Genomic DNA, 13955 nt, shown 5'->3' on the forward strand with positions numbered 1-13955 from the left:
TACAATGACTGAGAGAGACAGGAGTTCAAAAGACAGTAATGTACAGACTGCTGACCTCAGGGCTTGTAGTGGATTAGATATCAGGCAGAAATCATATAATAGTAACAGTAAAACACAAACTTATGCAGTCATCATTTCTCAAAATAACGGTGCAGTAGGCAATAACTGGTTAGAACACATTTGAAGATAACACAGAACACACACGTATACAGAACTGTAATATTAAGTAATACAGACTAGCACTGATCAATAGAGGCCGAAGAAGCTTGCCAGTTGCCAACAGAGAACAAGTGTTTCCATCACTGCTTTAGTAAATGGAATATGCGCAGTTGCACCTTCTAAAAATAACTAGGGAAAGAATACTGTAGGCAAGTACACAAAACAGTCAAAACCAGTTAACATTTATTACATTACACAAGTCTCCAGCCAAAATCCATTGTAAGCATAACAGCATTTTTAACAGCAAAGAGTTTATGTAGTAAAAGCAGTCACTGCTTCAGTTAGTCCCCTAGACCATTGTAAGCATAACAGCACATGTAACAGCAAACAGTTTCTGTAGTAAAAGCAGTCACCACTTCAGTTAGTTCCTATACTACATAGAGTAGCTAAGTACATCAGCTGGAAAGCATAAAAATGCCTATTGACCCAGGTGCACAACAAATATTTGAGAATAGCTTAAACAATTGCAGGCACTTACTTACAGGCATGCACACTGAAAAGGGGCTGGGGAGGGTTTCCTCACCACAAGCAGGCCAAAGTAACTATTTAAAAATGGCGCCACTCAAGAAGACCCACTAATATAGGCTATTCAATGGGATTGGGGGAGGGGGTAGTTAGAGGAGGGAGATACAAAATGGTGGAAGGTAGAACTAGAAAAAGCAGGTAGAGGTATATCCCGCCTCCTCAGAGAAGAGTGCAAATAAAAACAAATAATATGAGAATAGGAAATCTTGGAGCTGTTAAGTAAGTGAAAGGCAGGAAGAGGTAGAAGTTGAAAGGTAGGAGTGTAACCAGATAGTTGCAGAAATACTACTTTTATGGCCTTGATGTGTAAGTAAATCAACAAAGGAAGGCAAATCTATTTGGGGACAAAATACACCAAGTAAATGGTACTAACCTTACTTTACAGGAATTCCAGTGGGGAAGCAGTTTTATTTGGGACAAGATACAGCAAGGATAGTGTTAGTTGCACCACTTGGTGACAAAAGACGAAGCTATAGTTGCCTGGAGTGGGGGGAGCCATTGCAGGTGTGCACGCCGGCCAAAACTATGTTTAAAAAATAACTAGTAAAAGTACCACATTTGCTATAAAAACAATTGTAAACATCTAGTCACAGTGTTTAAAAATAACTATTAAAGGACCAGATTTGCTGATAATAAGAATTATAAACATCCAGTCACCTATGCAGACTTTTCTGGTGGGAATCCTTATTAAAAAGAGCTATTCTTGGCTTGAAATAACTGTAGGGAGAAACCGGACTGTAGCAGTGGTTTTATTTTTCAATGATGGAGTTGCTGGGGGGGGGGACTTGAGCTGCGATGATACAGGCAGACCAAGTGTGCTATGCAGACTTTTCTTGTGGGAATCTTAATTAAAAAGTGTTATTCTTGCCTTGAAATAACTGCAGGGTGAAACTGGACCATAGCAGTGGTTTTATTTGGCAACGTTGCAGTTGCTGGAGGGGGGGGACCCGAGCTGCGATGATACAGGCAGACCAATTTTGCGGGCGTGCACATTAAAAAGGGGCAGAGGAGAGCTTCCTCACCATGAGCAGGCCAAAAATAACAATTTTGTTATTATTATTATTATTTCATCTTAAGTTTCCAGCCAAAATCCATTGTAAGCATAACAGCATATTTAACAGCAAAGAGTTTATGTAGTAAAAGCAGTCACTGCTTCAGTTAGTCCCCTAGACCATTGTAAGCATAACAGCACATGTAACAGCAAACAGTTTCTGTAGTAAAAGCAGTCACCACTTCAGTTAGTTCCCTATATTACATAGAGTTAGCTAAGTACATCAGCTGGAAAGCATAAAAATGCCTATTGACCCAGGTGCACAACAAATATTTGAGAATAACTTAAACAATTGCAGGCACTTACTTACAGGCATGCACACTGAAAAGGGGCTGGGGAGGGTTTCCTCACCACAAGCAGGCAAAAGTAACTATTTAAAAATGGCGCCACTCAAGAAGACCCACTAATATAGGCTAGTCAATGGGATTGGGGGAGGGGGTAGTTAGAGGAGGGAGATACAAAATGGTGGAAGGTAGAACTAGAAAAAGCAGGTAGAGGTATGTCCCGCCTCCTCAGAGAAGAGTGCAAATAAAAACAAACAGTATGAGAATAGGAAATCTTGGAGCTGTTAAGTAAGTGAAAGGTAAGAAGAGGTAGAAGCAGAAAGGTAGGAGTTTAGCCAGATAGTTGCAGAAACACTACTTTTATGGCCTTGATGTGTAAGTAAATCAACAAAGGAAGGCAAATCTATTTGGGGACAAAATACACCAAGTAAATGGTACTAACCTTACTTTACAGGAATTCCAGTGGGGAAGCAGTTTTATTTGGGACAAGATACAGCAAGGATAGTGTCAGTTGCACCACTTGGTGACAAAAGACGAAGCTATAGTTGCCTGGTGTGGGGGGAGCCGTTGCAGGTGTGCACGCTGGCCAAAACTATGTTTAAAAAATAACTAGTAAAAGTACCACATTTGCTATAAAAACAATTGTAAACATCTAGTCACAGTGCTTAAAAATAACTATTAAAGGACCAGATTTGCTGATAATAAGAATTATAAACATCCAGTCACCTATGCAGACTTTTCTGGTGGGAATCCTTATTAAAAAGAGCTATTCTTGGCTTGAAATAACTGTAGGGAGAAACCGGACTGTAGCAGTGGTTTTATTTGGCAATGTTGCAGTTGCTGGTGGGGGCCTGAGCTGCGATGATACAGGCAGACTAAGTGTGCTATGCAGACTTTTCTTGTGGGAATCTTAATTAAAAAGTGTTATTCTTGGCTTGAAATAACTGCAGGGCGAAACTGGACCATAGCAGTGGTTTTATTTGGCAACGTTGCAGTTGCTGGAGGGGGGGGACCTGAGCTGCGATGATACAGGCAGACCAATTTTGCGGGCGTGCACATTAAAAAGGGGCAGAGGAGAGCTTCCTCACCATGAGCAGGCCAAAAATAACAATTTTGTTATTATTATTATTTCATCTTAGCTTGGTGTTCTGATACTTCTTGAGATATGTAAGGAAGGAGTTAAATGTGAGGTTTCTAACGGCAGGAAGAGTGGAATTCCATACCATTGAGTTCTTGAGAGACTAACACTTTTATGTAAATTAGTAGGTGATGGGTGATGGTACAGTATTTTTAAATGCTTGAAAGCTAATGCAGAGAAGTGCAGTGACACAGGAAAGGGCTATTACATCTTTTTCAATAGAGTGGGCAGTGGTCAAAACTGAGGAAATTGAGGAGTAATGATCAAATAAGAGAGCAGCATAGAATAAACTGGCTTCCTGCATTATGAGGCAATGGGTGCTCTAATCACAGGTAAATGCACTTATGCCTGGAGGTTTTATTTAAAGAAGTGTGAAGTCCAGACACAGTGATTCAGCATGCAATAGTAAGGGGACAGTATATATGTATATATATATGTCTATATTTATATCTCTATTGGTCTGTCTATGTGTGTGTGTGTGTGTGTGTGTGTGTGTGTGTGTGTGTGTGTGTGTGTGTGTGTACATTCATTGTTTACAATGTGTGTTATATTGCCTATTGGAGTTAGCTATAAAGATAAACATTCTTTTATAAAATACATTAGTTTTTGCAATCATTTACCCGATCAGTTTAGCTCTGCTGTTGGTTTTCAATGAACATTGTCTACTGTGAAGCAATAAACATCAAATTATCTTTGCTGTAGTTTCTGTTGTTTGAATTTCTAATACAAAACTGCTAAATCGTTTTCTAATATTTGTATTTCACTTTAACATTATTTAATGCAAAATGAATCCATGATTAAGATTTTTTTTGCAAATGTGACATTATTTAATGCAAAATGAATCCCTGATGAAGATTTTTTTTTGCAAATGACTTGATAGGAACTGTAACAGAATGAGATATATATATATATATATATATATATATATATATATATATGTATTATCAGTCAATCAGACAGTCAAGTATTGACATAATTAGCTACTTGAGTAGAGGGACAGTCAAAGACAATCAATTGCATATACCCCTTGATGAGATGTCCCTGAAATAAAAGTAATGCATACTGGAAATGTGATGCAGTTTGAGATTACTGTTGGCTTAAAGTACCATGTGGAATCGGTCCCAATTCCATTTTATGTATAATCACATCTGCAATCGGCTTAACAATGATGTTAAAGGAGGTTAAGTATTTGGCAGTAAAGTAAGAATCAACCAATGAGGAAAAAGGCAAAATGTTATAGTAAGGAATGAGTGTTTAACTTTGGGGCACAAATGAGGCATTGGAAATGCAGAAAGGGGAAGGAAACATATTGACATGCATAGCTGCTATTGTGAAAACAATGATTTTAGACCCAGATTTTGCATTATGTAACACATTTGCTTATTTCATCTAAGAGTCAGCTAGTATTGGCAATGCAGATGATAAATAATAGATGATAAGCTCACAGCTAATATTATAAAGCAGAAAATAAGAATGTAAAGAAAATCAGTGGATGAGGGCCACTATACAAGGTATACCATGGCTATGAATGTGGCACTGGCATTAGCAGAAGGCAAATCCAGATTTTTAGAGGTGGAAAAGTGGAGGTCAGAAAATTATAACAGGATGACAGAAAGATGTATAGATGAAAGGTATAGGGAAGGAGAAAAAGTGAAATAATCACTATCTGATCGCTAGCATAAACCAAGGATTCAGAGGATTATTTATTATATGCAAAGCTATCCATTCTTTCACAGTGATAAAGTAAGTCATTTGGAACTTATAGTGTATAACGTAGGTCTACATTCTGAAATTCAGTTCCTCGGTGGTATATTTCTAAAAGTACTTAATGTACTGGGCTGATATGTAGAAAAGACAATGATCAGTAATAACACTAAAGCCATTGTGATTCAGTGAGAACATATTTGGAAGTTTTACCGCATCTGCAAAGAAAATAATCTTCTAAAGCATAAAAAGGCTTTTGTAGTATAGTAAAATCGGACCTGGTCCATAAAAATTGGTAATAATTTTCAAATACAAAAAAGACATGAAAAAAATAATAATTCTGGCAGTCTAGTTCCAAGCGTCTATATCTTAGAACAGTTAAGTAAAACAATTATGCCAGTTAAACATCTAATCACCTTAAAATCTGTCACTGATTCTGCTCAAAGATCTACAAAATACCCAAGTAAACAAAGTGATGCTTCAAAGAGACATAAAATATACATCACGCACAAACCATACTCAAGTACCATACGAACAGTTCCTGCAAATATCATAAAAATTCTCAAAAAGCCATAATCTTATTTCTGTTTTTATTACAGTTTCTCAAAATATCTACAAAATCAATATCCTATCAAGTCACTGTATTCTTTAATATTCTCATCTCACAAGTTTGTAATCAAAGTTATTGAAATAAACCCTTGCCATCCATTAACACAAAGGTAGGCAATCTAATGACTATATAGCTTTGTCTAATAACTTGACATCCTCCCTTGCCACAGCTCCTAAAAAGGTGAATCATCTTGTAATTGCTAAAGAAGCTAAACAGTCATCCTGCTCTGTCTTACAACACAGTGAATACTGAGGCTTACTTATTGGCCGCAATGGTTTAAATTCTGTCTAAAAATGACAAATCTAAGTGATTTTAAAATGCGCTTTCTTTTTATGGCACATACAATTTTTAAATATTCAACAATTCCATGGTGGCTATAATTAATGTGTGTGTGTGTGTGTGTGTGTGTGTGTGTGTGTGTGTGTGTGTGTGTGTGTGTGTGTGTGTGTGTATGTGTGCGTGTGTGCGTGTGTGCGTGTGTGTAGGTATAGTTCTCAACTGCTCCTGATGTTTTTTTTCCTCATATCTGTGGTCTGTTCAACATAACATTCGTGACCTTTTGTTAACATATTGTGGACTGCAGTAACTAAATAATGACAATTATGTGAAGTTTAGTCTTCATATCCATCAGTGAAAGCTTGCTAATGCAAAATATGCCATGTTAACAATTTTCTAAGTATTTAACATCAAAAATCTGTTTCTGATTTTAGGTGTTTTGTCTCTGATTTTTAACTAAGAGGTTTTGAGGGCGCACAAGGTGCAATTAGTTGCATTTAGAAGTAGTGAGCTGAAACATTTCTGGGTTATTTCTGTGTATCTCTTCATTCATTTGATCACAAGCAAATGTACACCGTCATACAAGGGGCTGTAAACAATTGGTGTGTGTGTGTGTGTGTGTGTGTGTGTGTGTGTGTGTGTGTGTGTGTGTGTGTGTGTGTGTGTGTGTATAAAGAATTGGTTCCTGCATCCCAGAGTACTTATGTCGTAAATGATGGAATCAATTGCAATAAGCAGAAGCATTGTCATATGATCCATGTTGTTTGGGTATGATCCTTAGTTTCATTATTTTTCACTGTTTTCAGTGTGTTCATTCAGGCTGTGAATAAACTGCACAATGTGATGTCAACAAGTTTAAAGTTAATATTTAACTGCAAATACATTTTAATGTAGCTTGTTTTTAGAGACACATAGTTATTAGTGATATTAGTTAATGTTTGATTTGTGAATATATGTTATTTTTGTTCTTACTTGTGTTTGAAAATAATATAACAATAAAGATTTATTATGGAAAAAAAAAGAAAAAAATGAAATTTCAGCAGAAATGAAAACCACTTTGTTTGGGCTACAACACTTTAACTGGCAAGTAATGCAGATGAGTAAGGCTATAAGGTGTTAATGAGTTGTGTCCTGTAGTGCAGGGTTTGAGTCCTTCAGCCAGTGTTTGTTTCCTGTGTGATTCTGACAAAGTCACAGGACCACACAGTATTCCTGCACTGCTCCTGTAAACGGGTGCTACCATACAGTGTGCCATCTCAGGTTGTTAGCAAATGTGTGTTATACATCTGTCTTTTGAACTCCTGCACTGATCACTTAGCCATTAAGAAGTGTTTCACTATATGCTATTTGAATATGAATCCTGAAATGTTTTGTGGTTTATTGGTCGCCAGATATATCTTCAATAAATGCAAGTTTCATTGTAAGAAAATGTTGTTGTGTTCATACTGTCTGTTTTCAGTGTAAAAATGTTTTGTTTTGTTTAGCATATGGCTGCCATTATTTGATGTAGAATTTGAAATCAAAGTTTTAAATTAAATACAAATTTCTGTGATCATTATAAAAGTAAAGAATAACATACTATGCACACTAAAATGTTTAACAAGTGTTTTATGGTAACTGTGGAGAGACTGCTAAGTAATGGGATATTAGAATGGCTGGGAGGGGGGGGCTAGTCCATTACCCCACCTATGGTCTCATTAGACCATAATCCAGCTCTGCATACAGGAAACAGTGTAATATATATAAAATCAGCATGCGAGTAACTTTAGCACTGCATCCTTATAAATGCAAATTCAGTAGTTAGAGTAGCTATGCATTTTGATTAGGAAATGTAAATGCAATTTGTGCAAGTGTTTCCTCAGATTCTCTTCTATATTGTGTGTCAGGTCTTGTAAGGTTTCTTCTAGGATACAAGAGACACATATCTTCCAAGATCTTGTGGTCCAACTTCATTATGATTTTGTATTGGCCTAAAGTACATAAAGAGAAATAAAACTAGTCATTCTAAACAGAACATTGATGGAATTCTGAACTATGAGTCCTCTCTGTCAGATGGCATTGATGAATTTGGACTTCAGTTCAGTGTGATGAGCATCTTCATCCATAAAGTCAGCCAATGAATTCTGTAAAGAATAAAGATTGGTAGAATGCTCTATATACTTACAAGAGTTTGTTGAAAAGGTTACAGACCTTTCTTACTAAATCTGACATAAAAAAACAGAATGAATGTCTATGTCTTCCATTTTGGCATATGTATTTAGAAAACAAAATTTCTTGAAAGTCTACCACTGTCCTCTAATATGCTGATGACTTTGGAATTTTCCACACAAAATGAATGAGGTGCAGGTTGTATTAGGTGCATTTATGTTAGGTTATCAAAACCTAGGGCACTAACTTATCAGTAGAAGGAAGGCATCCTGTCATCCTGTTCATAGTATTGTAGATGGCCTTCATCATTCACTATCAGTGAATAGGTAAAAGAGGTACTCATGCACTTCCTGTACATTGATATTCACCTCTCCTTAACAGCAAAAAGAATAGGTCAGTTCCAGTACAGGATCAACTGTTACAGTGCCTTCTTCAGAAACCACTCTGCTAATGTCTTCTTTGACATATAAAATTAAACTAAGCCACAGGAGCCTATTCTGGTCATCATGCCAGAACAGCTCTGCAGATGTAAAAGATTAGCAAGTTACCATCATATTAATAGCGTGGAGAAGTGTCTCCTGGTCATCAATAATGCATCTCCTCCAAAGCATGTAAGTAGACCATTACATTACCATTAGTGCTCTCACTAAAGCCAGTGTCAGGGGTTCTAAGACCATGATCATCAGATGCCAGGCTTGAAAGAGTGGGTACAATGTTCAGGTAGTTTAACTCACTACACAGATTTTGCATTACCAGCTCAGTGAAAAATATACTTTTCTGTTCTTAGTAAATGTTCCAAAGGAAAACTATAGGCATAGGTCAATAAAACAGATCACATGCTGGCAGAAACAAGTCATCACACAGTCTCAATACCGCCACAAGACCCATAAAAGAAATTGGTTGCTTTGGACAGAATGAGGAAGGATATTATGGAAAATGAATGATGCCTGAACCTGTGTGTGTGTCTTTCCAGAATGGAAAGATCTGCATTTTTTTGTTGTGAAGAGCCAGCTGTTCAGGACAAGATGAGAACTCATAATACATCAAAGAACCATAGTAGTCACTACCCTCAAAATAGGAATATTACTTATGACAGCAGTTATTCAAATTATCTACATGATGTTCTATTTTTCACATAGCATTCATTAATAATCAGAATAGTTTGTGGTTAAATATTAAACGAGGGAGAATGTAGGATATGCTAACATGAGTAGAATGAAGTCCATCTGAAATTTTGCTTACAGAAAAGTAAAAGATCCTTTCCTTGCATGTGTGCACTTGGGCATGTTTGTGTGTGTGTGTGTGTGTGTGTGTGTGTGTGTGTGTGTGTGTGTGTGTGTGTGTGTGTGTGTGTGTGTGTGTGTGTGTGTGTGTGTGTGTGTGGGTGTGGTTGCGTGAGATTCCCCATGTCAAATATTGGACTTACTTATCCAGGGCTGTCATCTTTTGAAAAAGGGTGGATTTGTTTTCCTCAGTCTTTATTTATTAAGAATTTAATATTCCCTTTTGAATCACTGCTACATTTTAATGAATTTGAGGCTTGGTTGATTTATTTTAGACAGCCCCTGTTCCATAAATAGCAGTACTGTCAGTCTGTTATAGTTTAAATTATATGTGTTTATGAATTCATCATTCATCAGTCTCATTAAACAATGTAGTCTAGTTATCATGAGCATGGTATGATATTTTTTAGATCTGATGGAAGTGTGCATTAATTTAATTCCATTTCACTGTATTTTCTAATTCAGTAATGATATTACATATCTAGTAATTAGTTTGACAGCAACATATTTATTAACATTTCCCAGTTATTACGATCTAATGATGAAAATAATTCAGCAGTTTAGTACCTGTCCTATACAAAGTTTTACATATAACTTATTCCTTCTTTAAACATAACCATGCACAGAGCAGTTGTAGATATTTCGAATGCTTAGTTATTCTTGCTGGTAGTATAATTCAGTCCACATGCTATATTTGCTAATTTCGTGGTCCAGAAAACAAACAAGAATGTTTCTTTCACATTTTATATTAACTGTCTGGCAGTCTGGCAGTTACCACAGGGGATTAAGACCCTGAACTGCTAATGAATTGCTTCTTGTAATTAAAATTAGATGGTTTGATTCTATCTCTCTATTCTGTGCCTATAAGAAAGTTGCTTAACCAGACAATCCTCCCTGTTACCTCCAATAAGGAACATTTAAATATAGTGACCTAGGTAACAGCACAAAAAAACACACACAATAGAAAAACTTAGGAATTGCTTTCAAAACTCTTGGTCTGGTATTCAATTCAGTACACTTTGATGACTGCTAAATTAATATCATGGGAGTTGCCATGTGGTTAACTTTTCATATACTGAATAATGTCATAAGATTATCTTTATAATATGCCACATAACTGAATGCAAAGCATCAATCTTATAAAATGACTATATTTTAGTATTGCAAAATTAACTGGTTAACAGGAAAAACAAGATATAAGCAGCTCTTACTATTAACTTTTTGCTGACCAAAGACAGTACATTGTGACACGCAGACTAAAGGCTGAGCAAAGAGAGGACAATGAGGTCAAGATTCTGAGAAGTAATGAGATACAGAGTCCAGATGAGTTGCCTCCATTTATTCATATTTAGAAGTACCTAGACAGCATTGGGGAGCACTGTTTCACTTTTCTTTGCATGTAGGGGAGGTACCATAGAAGTGTGTGGGGTTTATGAAGAACTGAGGAATTATATATCAGACAGCCTCATGTCAGCTTTACAGGAAACTAGCTGGCAGAATATGGCAGAGTAGACAGCTTGATTACCTGGGCCTGGATGCTAATGGTCTTATAGATGAGAGAAGCATATTTTCACACAAGCAGTGCTTTGCCTATCTGATAAGATACAGTTCTGGTGATGAGATTTAGCAAAGACAGACAAAGAACCATAAACAATGGGATATATGTGGAATGTGCATTGTGTTTGATAGTATTTGACAAAGAAGGCTACTGTGCCAGATTTGGCCTTACAGGTGAGTATTTTTAAGGTTAATAAAGAACAGGCTGATAGCATGCCAATATCCCAACATCCATCTATCTATACATGCATAAATACATTTTTAAAACCACTTGTCCTGGTGAGGGTCAAGATCCTTCCAATCTATCCAGAGCAGTACAGACTTTCCTTTCAGCTAGAATTCAGCTAGGACCACAGCAGCAAAAATGGTGGTCAAGTGAACATAAGTTCAAGTCCAAGATGAAACATTCATCATAGCTCTCAATCTCATAGCATAAAAAATCTGGACAAAGACAAAAATAATGGAGGGACAAAGCCCAAAAAATAGGAATACATTTTAAATATTGCTCCTATAAACTTAGAAAGTTGCTAGAATAAAAGATATTGTGTCGCCATCCATTTTCTGAAGGGTATGAAGTCTCAAACTCAAATGTCTGTCATTATTTAGTGAGTTCAGTCCTCATTGATTTGCCACAAAAATCCAGAAAATAATAGATGTTTTGAGGAATGGACCAAAAATATGAGGCAAAAATCTCAGCATTCTGTGAAAATCTGTACAGTTGAGAGGTATGATTCACTCCTTTACTTGTGTTCTTCTGAATTTGGGCCAGGAACTTTACCTCTAAAGCTTATGATACAAATGGCAGTTGATCTGAGCTCTGGCTCAAAAAGGAACACATAAATGTATAGCCCCCAGTCCCATCTTTGCCTGGTTATTTGATCCATTGTGCTGCTGGAAGGAAGGTCCACCTGCACTACGATAATGATCCCCTTCATATTGAAATAATGTGTGTGTGTGTGTGTGTGTGTGTGTGTGTGTGTGTGTGTGTGTGTGTGTGTGTGTGTGTGTGTGTGTGTGTGTGTGTTAACTTTAAAACATTGACTAATCAAAATGTCAACATTTAGAAGACCAAGACCAAAACATCACAAAATCACTAGACTGAAAGCTCACTACACCGACTCTCAAAATGGCGAAAAATAAAGCCCAAAACACTGCAAACTTAAAATGTCAGATTCAGCATTCCAGACATTAAACTCCAGTGCTGCCATCCATGCTGTCTTCAAAAACATAGTGTAGATTCCTTAAAACAAAGAATCAAACCTTGAAAGAATATATGGTGTGCTTATAGTGATAATAAAATAAAATAATCATGATTTACAAAACTAGTCTCTACTTTCCTTGACCTGTCAAAGGCATTTGACATGGTCTCTCACTACAAACTTCTAAACACCCTATCAGAATTTAACATTAGTTGCTTCACTCTCATCTGGTTCAAAGCTTATCTTACAGGATGGAAACAAGCACTACTGTGGCAAAACAATATATCTTCTCTACTTCCTGTGACTCTAGGTATCCCACAGGGATCCATCCTTGGAGCAATTCTAGTCACTTTCTCTTCACTAACAATCTATATACAGCCACAGGACAAGCATCCCTTGTGCAATATGCAGATGACTCTGCCTTAATATGTGCTGTAACCTCTCTTCAACAGTTACAGTTAATTACCCAGGAAGCTTTCGCTGAAGTGGAAAAATGGTTATGTGAATCACAACAATCGTTGGTCAGATCCGACCACAAGCTAATCACCCTAGACATCCACATCCCGCTCCCACCCCCCATTAGGAAAACAACTGTAAAAAATGTCTCCAAAGCCAACTTTACGCTTCTTAAGACAAAAGTGGCAAACTTCAGAGCACCCATGCAGCTGGACAATAGAGGTACGACTGCTGAATCCTACACAAATGCACTTTATAATCACTTACATGAGTGCATGGATCGTGCTATCCCTAACAGAACCAAGATGCTATCCTCCAAAAAAAGGAAGCCAATCTGGTGGTCTTCTGCCATAAACAAACTCTACAACAGAAGAAAGAAACTGTTGCAAAAAAGAGTAAAATCCCACGACTGGAGGAACTCCCTGGTCAGCCTCAGTAAGAAGCTGAGATCCCTCATAAAATCCTCCAAAGCTAGTTATGAAAACAAAATCACCACTGATTCTAAAGACAACCACAAACCATTATATAGCTATGTCAAGAATCTCAATGGCAACACTCAGATCTGCTCTGAGTTACAGCACAATGACACTAAACATACAGAACCAACTGATATTGCCAACATCCTGGCAGATAGGTTCAGTGCTAACTATACCCCCCTCTCACCCACTAAAGGGCCCATCTTTATACCGAAAGAATGCAAAATTCCTGTAATCACACTGCACAGGTAAAAACCTCACTCTCCAAAGCCAAGAACACAGCATCCATGGGACCTGCCAACATCCCAGGCTGCCTTCTATATGAACTAAAGAATGAACTGGCACCCCACTTAAGTACCATGTTCAGTCATAGCCTCACCTCAGGCTTTCTGCCCATTGAATGGTGCACCGCAATGGTTATCCCACTCCACAAAGGGGGGGCCACAACAGACCCCGGGAACTACCTCCCCATTAGCCTGGCGAGCCTGGTCTGCAAGGCCATGAAACGTATCATCATGGCACTCATAAAAAAGAAATTGGAGATCTCCAAACTCTAGACCCCACACAGTTCGGGTTTGTAAAAGGCAGATCATGTCTCCTAAACCTGATAGACTTTTTTGAAGCTGTCACCAAGCCATAGATGAGGGTAAGAAGGTTCACACAGGCTATCTAGATCTCGTTAAGGTGTTCAACACCATCCTCCACTCTGGAATTATAGATAAACTCACTAAACTAGGTATAAATACCTATGTCACAAGATGGGTTGACAAATGGCTTACTGACAGAACCCACACTGTGAAAGTAGCAGACTCCAAATCAGACTTCAGACCAGTGGCAAGTGGAGTACCACAGGGTTCAGTCCTGGGACCTCTCCTGTCTGGTATCTACTTCTCTGAAGTACAGAAGGTCTTTTTCTAACTAAATTCACAGATGACTGCAAACTAGGAGCAATAATCGAAACTACTAAGGATGTGGACATCCTACAAAAGGGCCTCACTGAGACAGATGCCTGGTGTCAAAGCCATTGTC

This window comes from Protopterus annectens, chromosome 1.part1 (genome assembly GCF_019279795.1).
Source record: "Protopterus annectens isolate FY-2018-M chromosome 1.part1, PAN1.0, whole genome shotgun sequence".
In the NCBI taxonomy this organism is placed as follows: Eukaryota; Metazoa; Chordata; order Ceratodontiformes; family Protopteridae; genus Protopterus; species Protopterus annectens.